The sequence below is a fragment of the Cyprinus carpio genome, chromosome B4, assembly GCF_018340385.1.
Source record: "Cyprinus carpio isolate SPL01 chromosome B4, ASM1834038v1, whole genome shotgun sequence".
NCBI lineage: Eukaryota > Metazoa > Chordata > Actinopteri > Cypriniformes > Cyprinidae > Cyprinus > Cyprinus carpio.
In genome coordinates, this window is record NC_056600.1 from 702,448 (window position 1) to 718,626 (window position 16,179).

Genomic DNA, 16,179 nt, shown 5'->3' on the forward strand with positions numbered 1-16,179 from the left:
ATAACTTTTTTTTTTACTGATTCATTTGATCTCTTGCTTTACCAACAGGATTGTAAACTCATTGAGATTGGGTAAAGTCTAGGCTATGACAAGAGTGAGCCTGGCCGAAAAAAAATAAAACGCCAGAAACAAATAACCAGAAACTACTACTATTTACCTCCCAAAAACCACAAACAACACAATCAAAGATACACAACAATAATTTTATATGAGCAGCGGGAGGAGGACAAATAGCACTTGTTTGTTCACCCTTTATAGTGCTTGCAGTGCCTGTGGTTTCTGATTGTCAACAAATTTTTGTTTTGTATACTTTTTTTTTAAAGCAAAATAAACAAACCAATGTACAGCAAACCATAGGCCACTGAAACAAAAAACTATTAACAATTAACAATTCCTCCGAGGCAGACATAGTTGCAATTACAATATGTACAGTGAAGTTTTACATTAATTACCAATCTGAAGGGGAATGAAGAAAAAAAATAAAGAAATTAAACTTTCAAAAAGTTTGTTAGTTGTTAACACAAGTTGTTAACCAGTCTGTTGTGAACAATCTTTTCTAAGCACAAAAGCCAACTTACTATTGTTTGGTATTCAAGGGATTTACAGAACGAAATTACATGACTTGTACTGAGCGAATTAGGAGTCCAAACCACTTTGAGTAATTACCATAAAAAACTGTTGTATGTTGTATGTTATGATCCATTGTTTCAAATCACAGAAATGAGACGGTTTCTCTCCACTATCAAATTTTGATATGAGAAGTTCTTTAGATGGGTAAATATCAATTTATTATTTCTGATTGTCAGAAACACACGACATGAATACTTGCTCTAGTATTGCTCTAGTATTCTCACACATTAGGAAATCGTGCAATAAGAAAAGAAATTAGATAACATCACCTAAATTTTGATATCTGAAGTCTCACATACATTCTTACAATGCAGATGTCCTAAACCTGTAAATGGTTGTTTAATGTTGGTAATTTCTCCTGCTTATTAAAAAATGACATTCATATTCATTACAGTAGCGAATATTTGAATGTATCACAAATGTCAAAGTGTTCATTCTGAAATCTGAATAAATATATATGCTTTTTAATGTATGCACCCGTGTAGTTATTCACTGTACTTATATAATTATGTTGTTGTAATATTGTTTTTATTAGTACAGTGGTAGGGTAACTGCAAAACGTTTCAAAAATTATTTTGTTAACATTATGAAATTAGAAGCACTTAATGATTTAAACATTGCTTAAATTAATAATAACATACAAAACATTTTACTCCTGCTGAGTGAAGGTTCATCATGATGGTCAGTGAGGAACAGTGTGTGATGATGCAGCTCTATTATATAATCTACTATTATATATATATATATATATATATATATATATATATATATACCATACTGTTCCTTTAAGGGCTACTGTACAGATAAAAATGTCCCTTTATCAGTTTAATGTTACATTTCATTTCAGAACTTTCACAGAACTGCATTAAATATTCTTATTTTATGTGTATTAGTTTAACGGTATCTGTATCTCTCCCAAACGACCAGATGAAATAGAGACAAAGTTTCTCAGGAACTAAAAAACACTAGCATAAACATAAAACATCATAACATCAACACAAGACCAAAAACTAAAGAAATTGAGGGCTGATTTATACTTGCAGGAAGTAATCAAGAGAACAGAAATGGAAGCTAATCACGACAGACACTAAAGCAGGTATTTGTAAGTTTATATCCCTTCTACCCTTGAAGGTAGAAAGAAGTGTGCTTAATGTGCACTTATAATATACATCAAATTAAAGGCCACTTAAGTAGATCTAAACTGAGTACTCACTTTGTTTCTTAACGCACTCTAAGTGCACTTAAAAATGTGCTTGTAATATTGTGCATTTAAGTTGTACTTACATTTTAAATCACTGTTTTTGTCATTCTTTGAAGAGGTAGTTATGTTGATGTATTGATTAATATACTAAACTAAAGCACATGCAAAATAATTTACTTTCATTTCAACTGAAGTGTGCTGTCCAAAATTACATTTGTTAATGTATTTTAAAAATGTTTATAATATATACTGTGTATATATTATATCTGTCACACTACTGTACTGGAAGGAATAAGGAGTCGAGAGAAATCGAGAGAGTCTTTAATAATCCAACATGGAACACAGCGGAGAAGACACACGTTCCCTGACTTGTAGACTCAACAAAACTGAACTAAAAGGACAAGGTTTATAAAAGACAGGATAACGAGGAGCAGACAGGTGCATGGAATTACTAAATTAATGGGGACATGGAACACATGGGAAAGAAACTAGACCATACCTACAATTAAATTAACAAAACCACTGGAGACAGAAACTGGGTCCCAGGGGCCAAAAACACACACGTCCAGGGGTCGTTGTGACATTACTCCCCGTTCCGGAAGGTGCGACTTTCTTCGACCATATGAAACATGAGGGTTGGCGTTCGGGGTGGGAACTTGGGAGGAGGTTCCGGTGGAGGAGGAGAGGACTCCCGGAGGGGGCCAGCAGGCAGAGACCACGGAGAAGGAGCAGGGAGGGATGAGGAAACAGGAGGCGGACATCCAGCAGGAGGTGAAACCAGCAGGACCAGGCCCACAGCCATGACAGCCCCAAGGGGAGCCGACGGTGGGAGGGTCATGAAGGAGGAATGGCCGGCCGACTCCAGGGGGCTGGTAACAGCAGCGAACCAGGGGTGCCTGAGTGGGAGGACTGAGAGCCAGGGTGACGTGGGAGGCTCGGGGGCCTACGTGGAATCTCTGATGGCGCTCGGCAACCGACTTGGAGATGTGGATCCGGATAGAGGCCATGATGGAGCCAGGAAACAGAGCAAGGGCCGTGTGGTACTGTGGTGGCCAGGGGTGGTACCGGCCCCCCTGAAATTGTGTCTGGCCACCCCCCCCCACCCCCCCCAACACACCACCCACAGATGTCTGTCTGCGATAAGCTTGTTTTAAGTAAATTTTCTAACTGCATCTGGCAGTGACAGGATCCTGGCATGTTGTAGCTGCCTAGGGGCCCGCTTTCTTCTCTCCTTTTATACTTTGGGCACTCCTGTACAGGTGCTGGGAGCAACTGCTTTTGACCAAGGAAACACTCAGATGTTTACACCAAGAGATTCAGTGCAGAGGAAATGAATCTCATATTTCATTTCTGTTCAATATCATCACCAAACACAACTGTAACCCATGAGAATGAATGAATTGGACTGTTATGTTCTGGTAGGATTTTTCAAACATATTTCTTTTGCATATTTCATAGTGTTAAACCTAAAATCTCTGTTCTTTATCCAGGTTACACTGATCTCAGGCTGGTAAATGGTTCAGACTCTTGTTCTGGTCGAGTTGAACGTCAGTACTTCAGTAAATGGGGCACAGTTTGTGATGCATGCTGGGATATGAGAGCTGCCAGTGTCCTCTGTAGACAGCTGAATTGTGGGATTTAGCTGTGTCTGTTGTGTGGGATCAGACTGGTTTGGAGAGGGAAGTGGGTGAAGTCTGGGCTGATGTGTTTGATTGTGACGGGAATGAAACAAACCAAAAAAAAACTCTCAGAATGTTCCATCTCTTCATAGAGTCGAGCTGAATGTTCCTCACACAGACGAGATGTTGGAGTCATCTGCTCTGGTGAGGGATTTTATTGAAAAAGTCAAATGCATGAATTAGCTTGCAATCAGTTTTGCCCCTTTGCGGTTTTATTGCTAGTTTAAGCAACTTTTTTCTTCAACAAACACCTAACTATTAGCTATTTTTTAAATATATTTGGCAACTTTTGAAAAGTGACTCAGACTATTAAAAATGGCATGCATTTTTCCTCTAAAAAAAGGATAAAATAAAAGAGGAAACCCTTGAACAGCTAGCAATCCATGCAGCACATCAGTCTGGAGAGAGCTGTCTAGCAGTGCACACATCATATAGGAATTAAGTTGCTAGTTCCAACTGTTCAATAATAATTGTTTATTTATGATGTGCCTTGTTATTAGCTTGCTCCTATAATTGTTAATCAGTTTGGTCAACAACAACATCAAAATCTCTAGAGAAGTGAAAATGGTACTGGTCATTTTGTACCAGGACATTATCTTTAATGGTAACATGCGTAACCTGTAGCCCTAAAATTTAATAAAATTCTGCATTTCAATTAATCAGCCTGCTATAACAACTTCCCATAAAAATTAATTTGAAACACTGCTTCCTTAATAAAATTCAGCATTTTTCACTCAGATTCCTCTCTGGCTCTTCATGATGGTCTGGTGCGGTTGTCTGGAGAGAGACAGTGTGAGGGGGAGCTGGAAGTTTTCATCCATCAGGTCTGGAGGAGAGTTCTGCGGGGTTTGAGTGTCCTGGAGTCTCACTGAATCCTCTGTGGTCTGCAGACAGCTGGGGCTGTGGCTCTGTGTGCTGAACTTCTACGGCTCCTCTTCATCCAGTCCTGAACACAGTCCTGAGTGTGTGACGGGCTTCCAGTGCTCTGGGAGTGAAGCTCATCTGGGGAACTGCAGCTCTACCACAAACTCTCAACTGCAGCTCCACACACAACATCTGTACATCACCTGCCTTGGTGAGAACAACAACATCTGGACAGATTTTTTCAGTTTTTCTTTTCCGTGATCAATAATGTGTTTTTCTTTATCTGAATATCAGGTCGTGGGTCCATCAGGCTGGTGGGTTCTGGGGGAGACTGTGCAGGGAGGCTGGAGGTTTTTCACAGTGGCTCATGGGGGACAGTGTGTGATGACTCCTGGGATATTAAAGATGCCCATGTGGTGTGCAGACAGCTGCAGTGTGGAGTGGCCCTCAGTAACCACAGCAGGTACCAGCGCTGGTTTGGGCCTGGTTCTGGACCCATATGGCTGGATGAGGTGGAGTGTGAGGGGAATGAGACGTCCCTGTGGAGCTGCTCTTCTCCAGGCTGGGGAAAACATGACTGTAATCACAAGGAGGATGTAGGAGTCGTGTGCTCAGGTAAACATCCTGCTATATTTTTTCTTTAAAATTAAAGTTGATATAAAGATTCTATAAATATCCTTTCAACATATTTTAAAATGACTTTTCGATTCTATCTAGAGTTTAAAGAGATCAGGTTAACTGAGGGCTGTGAAGGGAATGTAGAGGTTTTCTACAATGGATCCTGGGGTAATGTGTGCTGGAACCAGATGGACAGAGACACAGCGAGTCTGATCTGTCAAGAGCTGAACTGTGGAAGATCTGGTGATTTGTCTGATTCTACATCAAGAGTGAAATCAGCTCCTAACTGGCTGGATAAAGTTACATGTCGACCACATGATTCCACTTTATGGCAGTGTCCATCTTCACTCTGGGGACAGAATAACTGTGATGAAGATGAGGTGGCCAAAATCATCTGCTTGAGTAAGATTTCAATGGTTTTTGGGTTTAATATGGTCAGGTTTATGTGGTAAGTAAACAATTTTTTCTGCAAAACTAAACAGAGCAGGTGAGAAGAGTCTTGATTGTATAATGTTTTATTTCAGTGGAGGAGAGTGATGAGTCTCCTCGGAGTCGTCTGACATGTTCAGCATCTCCTCACCAGAGATAGTGTTCAATTAATTTTCCAAATAAAACAACTGTTAATGTTTCTTAGTTTAAGCATGTATTTTTCTCATATATTATTATCTGTGCATTGTAATATTAGCATGTAAAATCAGCGCATTTAAATGTCTATCTTCAGGTTTAAAGTTAATTTTGTTGTCAGTGTTGTGCTGAAGCTGGTCAGTGCAGGTTGATGTGTGTGTTTTAGAGCATCTTTCTCTCAGACTGAGTGGAGGTAAGGGCCGGTGCTCTGGGAGGCTGGAGGTGTATCATAACGCTGTGTGGGGCTCAGTCTGTGATGATCAGTGGGATATCAGCGATGCTCAGGTGGTCTGCAGGCAGCTGGGTTGTGGAGCAGCGCTGAGGGCTGATGGGAATTCAGTCTTTGGTGCTGGTGAAGGTGTTGTGTGGATGAACAGAGTCGAGTGCAGAGGAAATGAGATTCACCTGTGGGACTGTCCTCTCTCCCTGAAAAACCGCACTGACTGCTCCCAAAAAGAGCATGCTGGACTCACCTGTGCAGGTCACAGCAACATACTGAGGAGTATTATTCATTTAAGCGTTTAGAGCTAATAATATTTAAATCAATGTTTTGCATGATTTTGAATATGTTTGTTTGACAGATTTGTCAGTGTCCACTACTCCTGCCACAACAACATCAGTTTCTCCTCCAGTTTCTCCTTCAGTGCGCTCAACATCAGTCTCTCCTCCACAAACTCCTCCAGCAGTGTCTCTCTCCGTCCCCCCAGTGCTTGTGATTGTTCTGGGAGTTGTGCTCTTACTGCTCTTAGTGCCACTGCTTTTACTGATTCAGCAGAACAGAGTGATGAGGAGAGGTAGGAGAGATCCAGAGACTGTCATATTGTGTCTTATTCAGTGTGTGATCAGTCATGTGTTGTGAACTGACAGCAGGTTTGTCTGTCTACACTCACAGCTCTCTCTAAGAGGAGACATAGGACGATGTCTGAGGCCGTTTATGAGGACATTCAGCACAGACACAATCACTTCACTCAGAGGGGTGAGACATGGGCCATCTATCTCATTTAATAGCATTAATAAGAGTCTGTCAGACAGTTGATGTTCATCTATTATTAGTCCTGTTAAACCTCCTGCTTCAAACCACAGAATTCCTGACAGAAAACCACAGAGCTGCAGGTGCATGTTTGTGTGTGTGTGTGTGTGTGTGTGTGTGTGTGTGTGTGTGTGTGTGTGTGTGTGTGTGTGTGTGTGTGTGTGTGTGTGTGTCAGTGAGTATCTCTTCCTGTGAGTATTTTTAGATTGTCATAAGGTGGTGCTCATATATTTGTAAATGTAGGTGCAGGTGTGTGTCTATTTCTGGAATCAGTGAGGAATGGGTTCATGTGAGGATACATTTGTGTGTTTGTTAATAGGCCTAAAAAAGGGATTTCTGCCTATAATACTTTTAAATTCTAATAAATAATATTTGTGCTGTTTTGTCTAATTTATGATGTGAAGGAAATGAGGATTCAGTCTGTTTGTAATGATGAACATGTTTCTGACTGCTCTGCTCTTCTTTCACAGGGAGTGTCATTTCTGAAGAACTGCATTCTGGGTATGAAGATGCTGATGAGCTTCTCTCAGGTTCGAGAGATGAAGCACATGTTCACTCCACATTCAACTCAAATCCTTTTTTAAAAATTTGCCTAAATAAATAAACAAGTGAAGTAAACAAATGTTATTACATATTTGATTAATGACCCAAAATTATCTAAATACTGCTGAGTACTTATATATTAACAGTCTGCTCTCCTTTTGTTTAGCAAAAGAGTTTAAGACTGCATATTATGATGATGTTACTAATGAAAGTGGCCTAAAAGGTCAGTGACCTTTTTAATTGTTCACAATTCATTACCAAATGTTTAATGAAGTCTTTTGATCTGCAGCAAGAACATATTTTGGTTTTGTATCCAAACATATTGTGTGTTGATGCAGAAGAGATGGTGAAGGAAATCACACCGGGATACTATGATGATGTCATCACTGATGGACTGAAACCAGATCATGAGACAGGTGTCACTCTCTTACTCTACAACAGCATATATACGCTTTAAAATTTAAATACTACAGTACATTTAAGACAGATATTTCAAATCTGTTTTCAATGTAATGAATATTTTTCTGTGATGAATGTGTGAATTTGTAGAAGACACACCTGAAAGCTATGATGATGTCATGAAGAGCGGACAGAACTCTGATATCAAAAAGGGTGTTTTACTTTTTATCAATTTAAAATAATAATAATGATAATAATAATAATCCTTTAAAATGAAGATCATTACAGGTAATATTTTAATTACTGCCTTAATGGGTTTTTTGGTTTACATTTAAATTTTTTATGTGTAGTGGACGCACCAGAGAATTATGATGATGTCATCGTTAATAGACTGAGCTCTCAAGGGGTAACAGGTGAGATGCACAGAACTACATTTTTCATGTTTACATGAGTATCAGACATGTGTTCTGTGTAATCAAGTCACTGAAGGGAAAAGGGATCCTTCAAATGTGATAGTGTTTTATAAACTGATATGAGATATTTTTATGTCATTCTTGATCAGAGAGAGTTCAGGAGGAGTATGATGATGTCATGAGTGTGAGTGAAGATGTGACAAACCTGTCGGGTAAGTTACTATAACCCTTTTGTTGTCATTATATTAACATCTTTATATATATTTTATTTTTTTCCCAGTTCTTAGACTTAAATCATGTCAAATACTGTCGTTGGATAAATATTTGCAAATTTTGTATTTCATAACAGATTATGATGATGTGGAGGAGGAGTCAGACAAAGAATGGGGCCATTTGGCTCAATGATCTCATCCACTGCTTCGGAACAAAGTTTGAGTTATCAATATTGTTATATATATATAAATATATATATATATATATATATATATATATATATAGATATCATATATATATATATATATATATATATATATAATATATATATTGGCCTTATTAATAGCAATAAAAATATTTCAGACAAGTTTTTGTGTCAATAAGAAATTACATGATGCCTGAAGTCAAATGTATGATCTTACATTATAAAGCACAAACACAGTGACAATCAAAACATCCTAAATATAAACCCAAATGAGCATCAGTGATGTAACAGTCCTCAGCTCACTGCAGAAAGTACTGAGTTTCTGAGTGGATAATGCTGCAAAAAATGCTTGCATTTATTTTGGATACAATAAGTAACTTTCACAATAGAAAGAAAAGAAACAACAATCAACTAAAATCAACTTTTTCAACAATTATTATCTTATGAGATCAGGCATGTTATAAACCAATAAATAAATTATGCATATTGCTTGTCTGCTGGGCTTTTATATTTTACTTATAAACTACTTTTATATTCTACATTTTACTGTAGTACTGTGTTATATATGTGTAATTCAATTACCTGTAAATATTTCTTCTCTATACACCATATCTACTAATATAATAATATAACAATATAATATATTTTATGACTTAACAATGCTTAAAAACAGAATATTAAAATCCCAGTGCAGCTCATGTCATATCTATCAACATAAAACAAGCACAGATGCCTGTTGTGTGACGTAATACAGCTTCATCAATACACAAGTTAATGTCCTTCTACTTTTGATATTCTTTTGTTTGTAAATTATCCTTACCTGCAGTACTGAGTTTAAGATATTTTCATTGATGACAAACAACATTATGGAGGTGCAGGTTTCTTTTTCCCATTTAATTATCTCTATGTTAATACAGTATACAGTCACTGGCCACTTAAATTGCTCGTTAACACAAATATCTAATCAGCCACTCATGCCTTAATGATTTTAGATAAGTAAGTCTACAGTGCGCAAGAAGTGCTATTAACAGATGCCCAGGCTTTGTTCTTCAAGGCTAAAGAAGCAGCGTGTAACCAAGTAATAAATGTAGCTTGCAGCTCACTCTCAGTGAAAATAATCACATGATTCCTCTAGTAACCAGCAGCAGTAGGATTTTTAACCATCATCCAAACCATACAAGTGTGTGGGGCCCCTGTGGGACCCCCCTCCCCTGGAACGTGATTTGTACAGAAGGAGCCTGGGGTCTTGACGTTGCTTGGGGCCCACAAAGTGGTAAAGCCACCCCTGACCAGTCAGCTCTGGTGGTCAGACTTTGCAGCTGTTTTGAATGTGCTGAAAAATCTGGAACATTGTACAGGAACAGCTCCATTTAGGGTCAGAACACCAAAAACCCAGACTGTTCCTGGAGAACGGGGAGGTCTGGTAATCCTACTTTAAATGCCATTATCATACAACTGAATAAAAATACCAGAAATATCACTCTCACTGCTACAATGTATTTACATTATTCTGTCTCTGAGTTGTAGAATATTTTATAGCAGCAGACAAAAATTTAAAAGAATGTGCTGTGAAATGAGCTCTACATGAATGAAATTAGATTTGTAGCAATCTCTAGAAAGGTTTTTTTTTTTTTCTGTCACAAAAAAAGTTTACCAGGTAAAAGTTCCCTCATGTTGGAGACACAAGGACTAGACTCTTGTCTGCTCCTCTTTACAATAACTTTTGCTGCCATCTGCTGGATGAATAAACACACATCTACAGCTACATATGTCTTTAATGCCAAATGAATATATCTTTGGAATAGAAACCAATATTTATTTGCAAATGTTGTCTGAATAGCCCTCTATTTGTTGTACACAAAGAGTCCTGTTCATTTTATAATGTATTAACATACTGTTTATAGAGCTCTTGGTTAGAAGATTATAGTGAAAATATAAATACAGAAGAACTGTAGTCCCAAAACATAACTTTAAAATGTTCAGATTATTATAATTTATATATCACAATTGTCAAACATTTTTTTGGGTGTGAAGTAAAGTGTTAAGTGTCTGAAGTGAGCAGTCAGTGATCAGAGCTTGTATCTGCTGTGTTCAGGTTCAGGTTTGATGCTGAATATAAGCTGCAGTGTTTCTGTATCAATCTGCTTTAAGTTTAGTGTGACTTTATCTCCACACTGACTTCTGACTGACACGAGTCTGTCCTCAATGAAATGTCTCTTTACGCTGGAGGAGGAGTCCTGCTCATCAGCACTCACACTTTACTGATATATATGGAGAAAATAAAATGCTGCTTTCTGATTTGTCACTGATTGTGTTTGGATGATTTCCTCTGTTGTGTCTAATAAGGTAACAGTGAGAGTCATTGGCAGCTGTGAGTCTCTCTCTCTCTCTTTAGGGGCTGACAGGAGCCAGTTTCTTCAGTGTGTTTGAGGAGCAGACGAGAAACTTGTGCTAACAGAATCAAAAACACAGTGTGATGAGCAGAAGAAGATGGAGGGATACCTGACACTCGTTTTACTCTCCTCCATAATCACTATAACCACATCTGGTAAGTACAAATTATAAAATAAGATGTGAAATTACATGTTTAAATGAGCCACTTTATCTATGATCGCCTCATATCACTATAAATTGAATAGATGCCACCTGTAATATCTAGAAACTGTATCTTATGACACAAGTTCATTAATTATCAATTACATTTTATTAAACAAAATTGGGCTTTTACAGTCTAACAATTTAATGATGACAGGATTATCCGTAGTATTATCTCATCCATCTTGAATTATCTATAAATGTTTGTTTACTAACTTTTTTTTATCTTATGTTTCTCAACTTTGCAATATTCTGCTTGTATGTGACTTAAATCCCTTTCTCGCTTCCTTTTACAGATTTAGAGATTGTGAGGTAAGTTGTTGGTAAAACAAAATTGGTGTTTGACAGATTTGACAAATTTGTCAGTGTCCACTACTCCTGCCACAACAATTCTCCTTCTCTCCTCCAGTGCACTCAACATCAGTCTCTCCTCCACACAAACTCCTCCAGCAGCGTCTCTCTCCATCCCTGCAGTGCTTGTGATTGTTCTGGGAGTTGTGCTCTTACTGCTCTTAGTGCCACTGCTTATACTGATTCAGCAGAACAGAGTGATGAGGAGAGGTAGGAGAGATCCAGAGACTGTCATATTGTGTCTTATTCAGTGTGTGATCAGTCATGGTGTTGTGAACTGACAGCAGGTTTGTCTGTCTACACTCACAGCTCTCTCTAAGGAGGAGACACAGGACGAAGACTGAGGCCGTTTATGAGGACATTCAGCACAGACACAATCACTTCACTCAGAGGGGTGAGACATGAGCCATCAATCTCATTTAATAGCATTAATAAGAGTCTGTCTGACAGTTGATGTTCATCTATTATTAGTCCTGGTTAAACCTCCTGCTTCAAACCACAGAATTCCTGAAAGAAAACCACAGAGCTGCAGATACATGTTTATGTGTGTGTGTGTGTGTGTGTGTGAGAGAGAGAGAGGAGAGAGAGAGAGAGAGAGAGAGAGAGTCTCTTCCTGTGAATATTTTTAGATTGTCATAAGGAGGTGTTCATATATTTTTAAGTGTAGGTGCAGGTGTGTGTGTGTGTGTTTCAGTGAGGAATGGGTTCATGTGAGGATACATTTGTGTGTTTGCTAATAGGCCCAGCAAACGAATAAATAATATTTGTGCTGTGTTGTCTTTTTTATGATGCAAAGGAAATGAGGATTCAGTTTGTTTATAATGATGAACATGTTTCTGACTGCTCTGCTCTTCTTTCACAGAGAGTCTCATCTCTGAAGAACTGCATTCTGGGTATGAAGATGCTGATGAGCTTCTCTCAGGTTAGAGAGATGAAACACACATTCACTCCACATTCAACTCAAATCCTTTTTTTAAGAATTTGCCTAAATAAATAAATAGATAAGTAGTGAAGTCAACAAATTCCATTAAATATTTGATTAATGACCCAATATTATCTAAATACTGCTGTTTACTTATATATTAACAGTCTGCTCTCCTTTTGTTTAGCAAAAGTGTTCAAGACTGCATATTATGATGATGTTACTAATGAAAGTGGCCTAAAAGGTCAGTGACCTTTTAATTGTTCATGATTCATTACCAGATGTTTAATGAAGTCTCTTGATCTGCAGCAACACAACATATTTTGGTTTTGTATCCAAAACTATTGGTGTGTTGATGCAGAAGAGATGGTGAAGGAAATCACACCCGGGATACTATGATGATGTCATCACTGATGGACTGAAACCGATCGCGTGAGACAGGTGTCACTCTCTCTTACTCTACAACAGCAATATATATACTTTTAAAAGTAAAATACTACAGTACATTTAAGACAGATATTTCAAATCTGTTTTCAATGTAATGAATTTTTTCTGTGATGAATGTGTGAATTTGTAGAAGACACACCTGAGAGCTATGATGATGTCATGACAAGCGGAGTGAACTCTGATATCAAAAAAGGTGATTTACTTTTTTATCAATTTAAAATAATAATAATAATAATAATAATAATAATAATAATAATAATATTCCTTTGAAATCAAGATCATTACAGGTAATATTTCAATTACTGCCTTAATGGGTTTTTTGGTTTACATTTAAATTGACTCATATTTTTATGTGTAGTGGACGCACCAGAGAATTATGATGATGTCATCATTAATAGACTGAGCTCTCAAGGGGTAACAGGTGAGATGCACAGAACTACATTTTTTATCGCCCTTTGCATGTTTACATGAGTATTATTCGCTCCGTGTAATCAAGTCACTGAAGGGAAAAGGGATCCTTCAAATGTAATAAAGTGTTTCATAAACTGAAATTATATTTTTATGTCATTCTTGATCAGAGGGAGTTCAGGAGGAGTATGATGATGTCAGGAGTGTCAGTGAAGATGTGAGAAACCTGTTGGGTAAGTTACTATAACCCTTTTGTTCTCATTATATTAACATCTTTATTTAGATTTGAATATTTGTAATATTTTTCCCAGTTCTTAGACTTAAATCATGTCAAATACTGTAATTGAATAAATATATTAAGATTTTGTTTTTAATAACAGATTATGATGATGTGGAGGAGGAGTCAAACAAAGAATGGGGCCATTTGGCTCAATGAGCTCATCTACTGCTTCGGTTCAACACATCTGAACAAAGTTTGAGTGATATAGTCATTGATATGTCAGATCTCCTGTTTTTATATATATATTTGGCCTTATTAATAGCAATAAATTTTTTTTTTTAAAAATTAAAAATTTTTGTATTTCAATAAGAGATTACATGATCCCTGAAATCAAATATATGATCTTACATTATAAAGCATAAAAACAGTGACAATCAAAACATCCTAAATATAAACCCAAATGACCATCAGTGATGTAACAGTCCTCAGCTTCGCTGCAGAAAGTACTGAGTTCATGAGTGGATAAATGCTCTGTCATAAAATAATGCTTGCGTTGAGTAACTTTCACAACAGAAAGAAAATAAATAACAATCAACTAAAATCAACTGTATCAACTATTATTATCTTATGTGATCAGGCGTGTTATAAACCAATAAATAAATTATGCATATTACTTGTCTGCTGAGCTTTTATATTTTACTTATATATTGCTTTTAAATTCTACATTTTACTGTAGAATTGTAGCAATATATGTGAAATTCAACAAACTGCAGGTTTAAAATATTTTTTTTTCTCTATACACCATATGTAATAATATAACAATATAAACGATATATTATGACTTGACAATGCTTAACAACAGAATATTAGAATCCCAGTGCAGCTCATGTCATATCTATCAATATAAAACAAGCACAGCTGCCTGTTGTGTGATGTCACAGCAATTTCGTCAATACACAAGTGCTGCAGTCATAAATAAAACCAAGGTAAGGTTCTTCTACATTCTGGTATTCTTTTGTTTGGAAATTATCCTTACCTGCAGTACTTAGTTATTCAAAGCTGCACACAAGTTTATGAGATCCTCTTCATTGATGACGAACAACATTATGGAGCAGCAGGTTTCTTTTTTCCATTTTGTTATCTCTAATGTTAATACAGTATACACTCACTGGCCACTTAAACTGCGTTAACACAAATAGCTTATCAGCCACTCATGCCTTACTGCATTTTGACATGTAAGCTAAATGATTAAGAAAATAATCATTACATGATTTCTCAGGTAACCAGCAGAAGTAGTGGTTTTAATTTTAACCACCTCACAAGTGTGTGGGATGGGACCCCCCAAGAACGTGATTTGTACTGAGGGGGGCTGGTTTTCACATTGCTTAGAGCCCCTAAAATGTCAAATCCACATCTGGCCAGCAGGTTATATTGGTCAGGCTTTTTGTATTTGCAGCTGTTTTGAACATGTTGAAAATCAGGGACAGTTTCATCTGGAGACAGAACATGGAGAACGGGAAGGTCTGGTAACACTGCGTTAAAGGCTATTATTATAAAACTGAATGAAAATATCAGAAATATCACTCTCACTGCTACAGTGTATTTACAACATTTTGTATTAGAATACATTATAGCAGAAGACATAAAGTAAAATGAATGTGCTGTGAAATGAACTCTACATTAAATAAATTAGATTCGTAGTTGTAATGTAGCTTTGAACAAATAAATGAACATTTTCTAGAAATGTCTTTATTATTATTATGTTTTTTTTCTGTCACAAAAAGTTCATCAATATGAAGCTCCCTCATGTGGAGACATAAGGACTAGACTCTTGTCTGCTGTTCTTTATAATAAAAAGTGTTTTGCTGCCATCTGCTGGATGCATTACATATTACAGTGTTAAACAAACATCTACAGTTGCAAATGTCTTTGATATAGTGCCAAATTATTATCTTTGGAACAAATGCCATTGCATATTTACAAATCTTATCTGAATAGCCCTGAATAGTTGAACACATTCGGTCCAGTTCATTTTATAATGTATTAACATAATGTTCATTGTGTTCTTGTTAGAACATCAGAGCAGTGTTATTAAAATGCACTTACAATTATGTTCAGTTGTCCAAAAAAATAACACTAAAATGTTCAGTTTGTAATTTATATATTTATAGCAAATATCAACAATTTGTGAGTGCAATGAGATTTCAGTAAGTGAGCAGTCAGTGATCAGAGCTTGTATCTGCTGTGTTCAGGTTCAGGCTTTGATGCTGAATATATCAATCTGCTTTAAGTCTGAATCAAACACACGGTTTGACAAGCAGAAGAAGATTGAGGGATGTCTGACACTCGTTTTACTCTCCTCTATAATCACTATAACCACATCTGTGCAGACAACCAGTGTAATGACAAGATGATTTATCTTTGACACTCAGCTTGTGCTCCAGCTTTAGTTTTCCAGATAAGAATAATATATTTATATTTGTGTGTAATGTGTTCTCTGTATCATATGAATATATGAAGGCTTCAGATGCAAATAAATAAATAAATAAATAAAAAATAAAAACTCAATCTGAGATTTTTCTGACATTTTTTCTTTTAAATGAGCAATTTTTTTAGGCTCCCATATGTTAAGGTTCAGTAATTTCACTTTAATAGTAAATAAAAGGTTGTTAGTCAGCTATACGAAACCCAAATAATAAAAAATGACAAATATCAACTAAATAGAACAATGAAATTTATGCTTGTTTAAAAAACAAAAAATCTCAGACAGATATTGAGGTTTTTGCATAAGACTGCAAAAATTACTTAAGTCTTTCA

General features: G+C 36.7%; 2 long non-coding RNA genes across 2 annotated transcripts; both read left to right on the plus strand.

The window, feature by feature from the left end:
* Nucleotides 1-10,808: 10,808 nt before the first annotated feature.
* On the plus strand, nucleotides 10,809-11,451 carry LOC109106076. Its single transcript, XR_006154440.1, has 3 exons — nucleotides 10,809-10,967; nucleotides 11,311-11,326; nucleotides 11,424-11,451. It is a non-coding gene; the product is annotated as an uncharacterized LOC109106076 (long non-coding RNA).
* Nucleotides 11,452-11,569: 118 nt separating this feature from the next.
* LOC122136958 lies at nucleotides 11,570-12,677 on the plus strand. The gene is made up of 4 exons (XR_006154438.1): nucleotides 11,570-11,759; nucleotides 12,228-12,287; nucleotides 12,475-12,531; nucleotides 12,649-12,677. It is a non-coding gene; the product is annotated as an uncharacterized LOC122136958 (long non-coding RNA).
* Nucleotides 12,678-16,179: the final 3,502 nt, after the last annotated feature.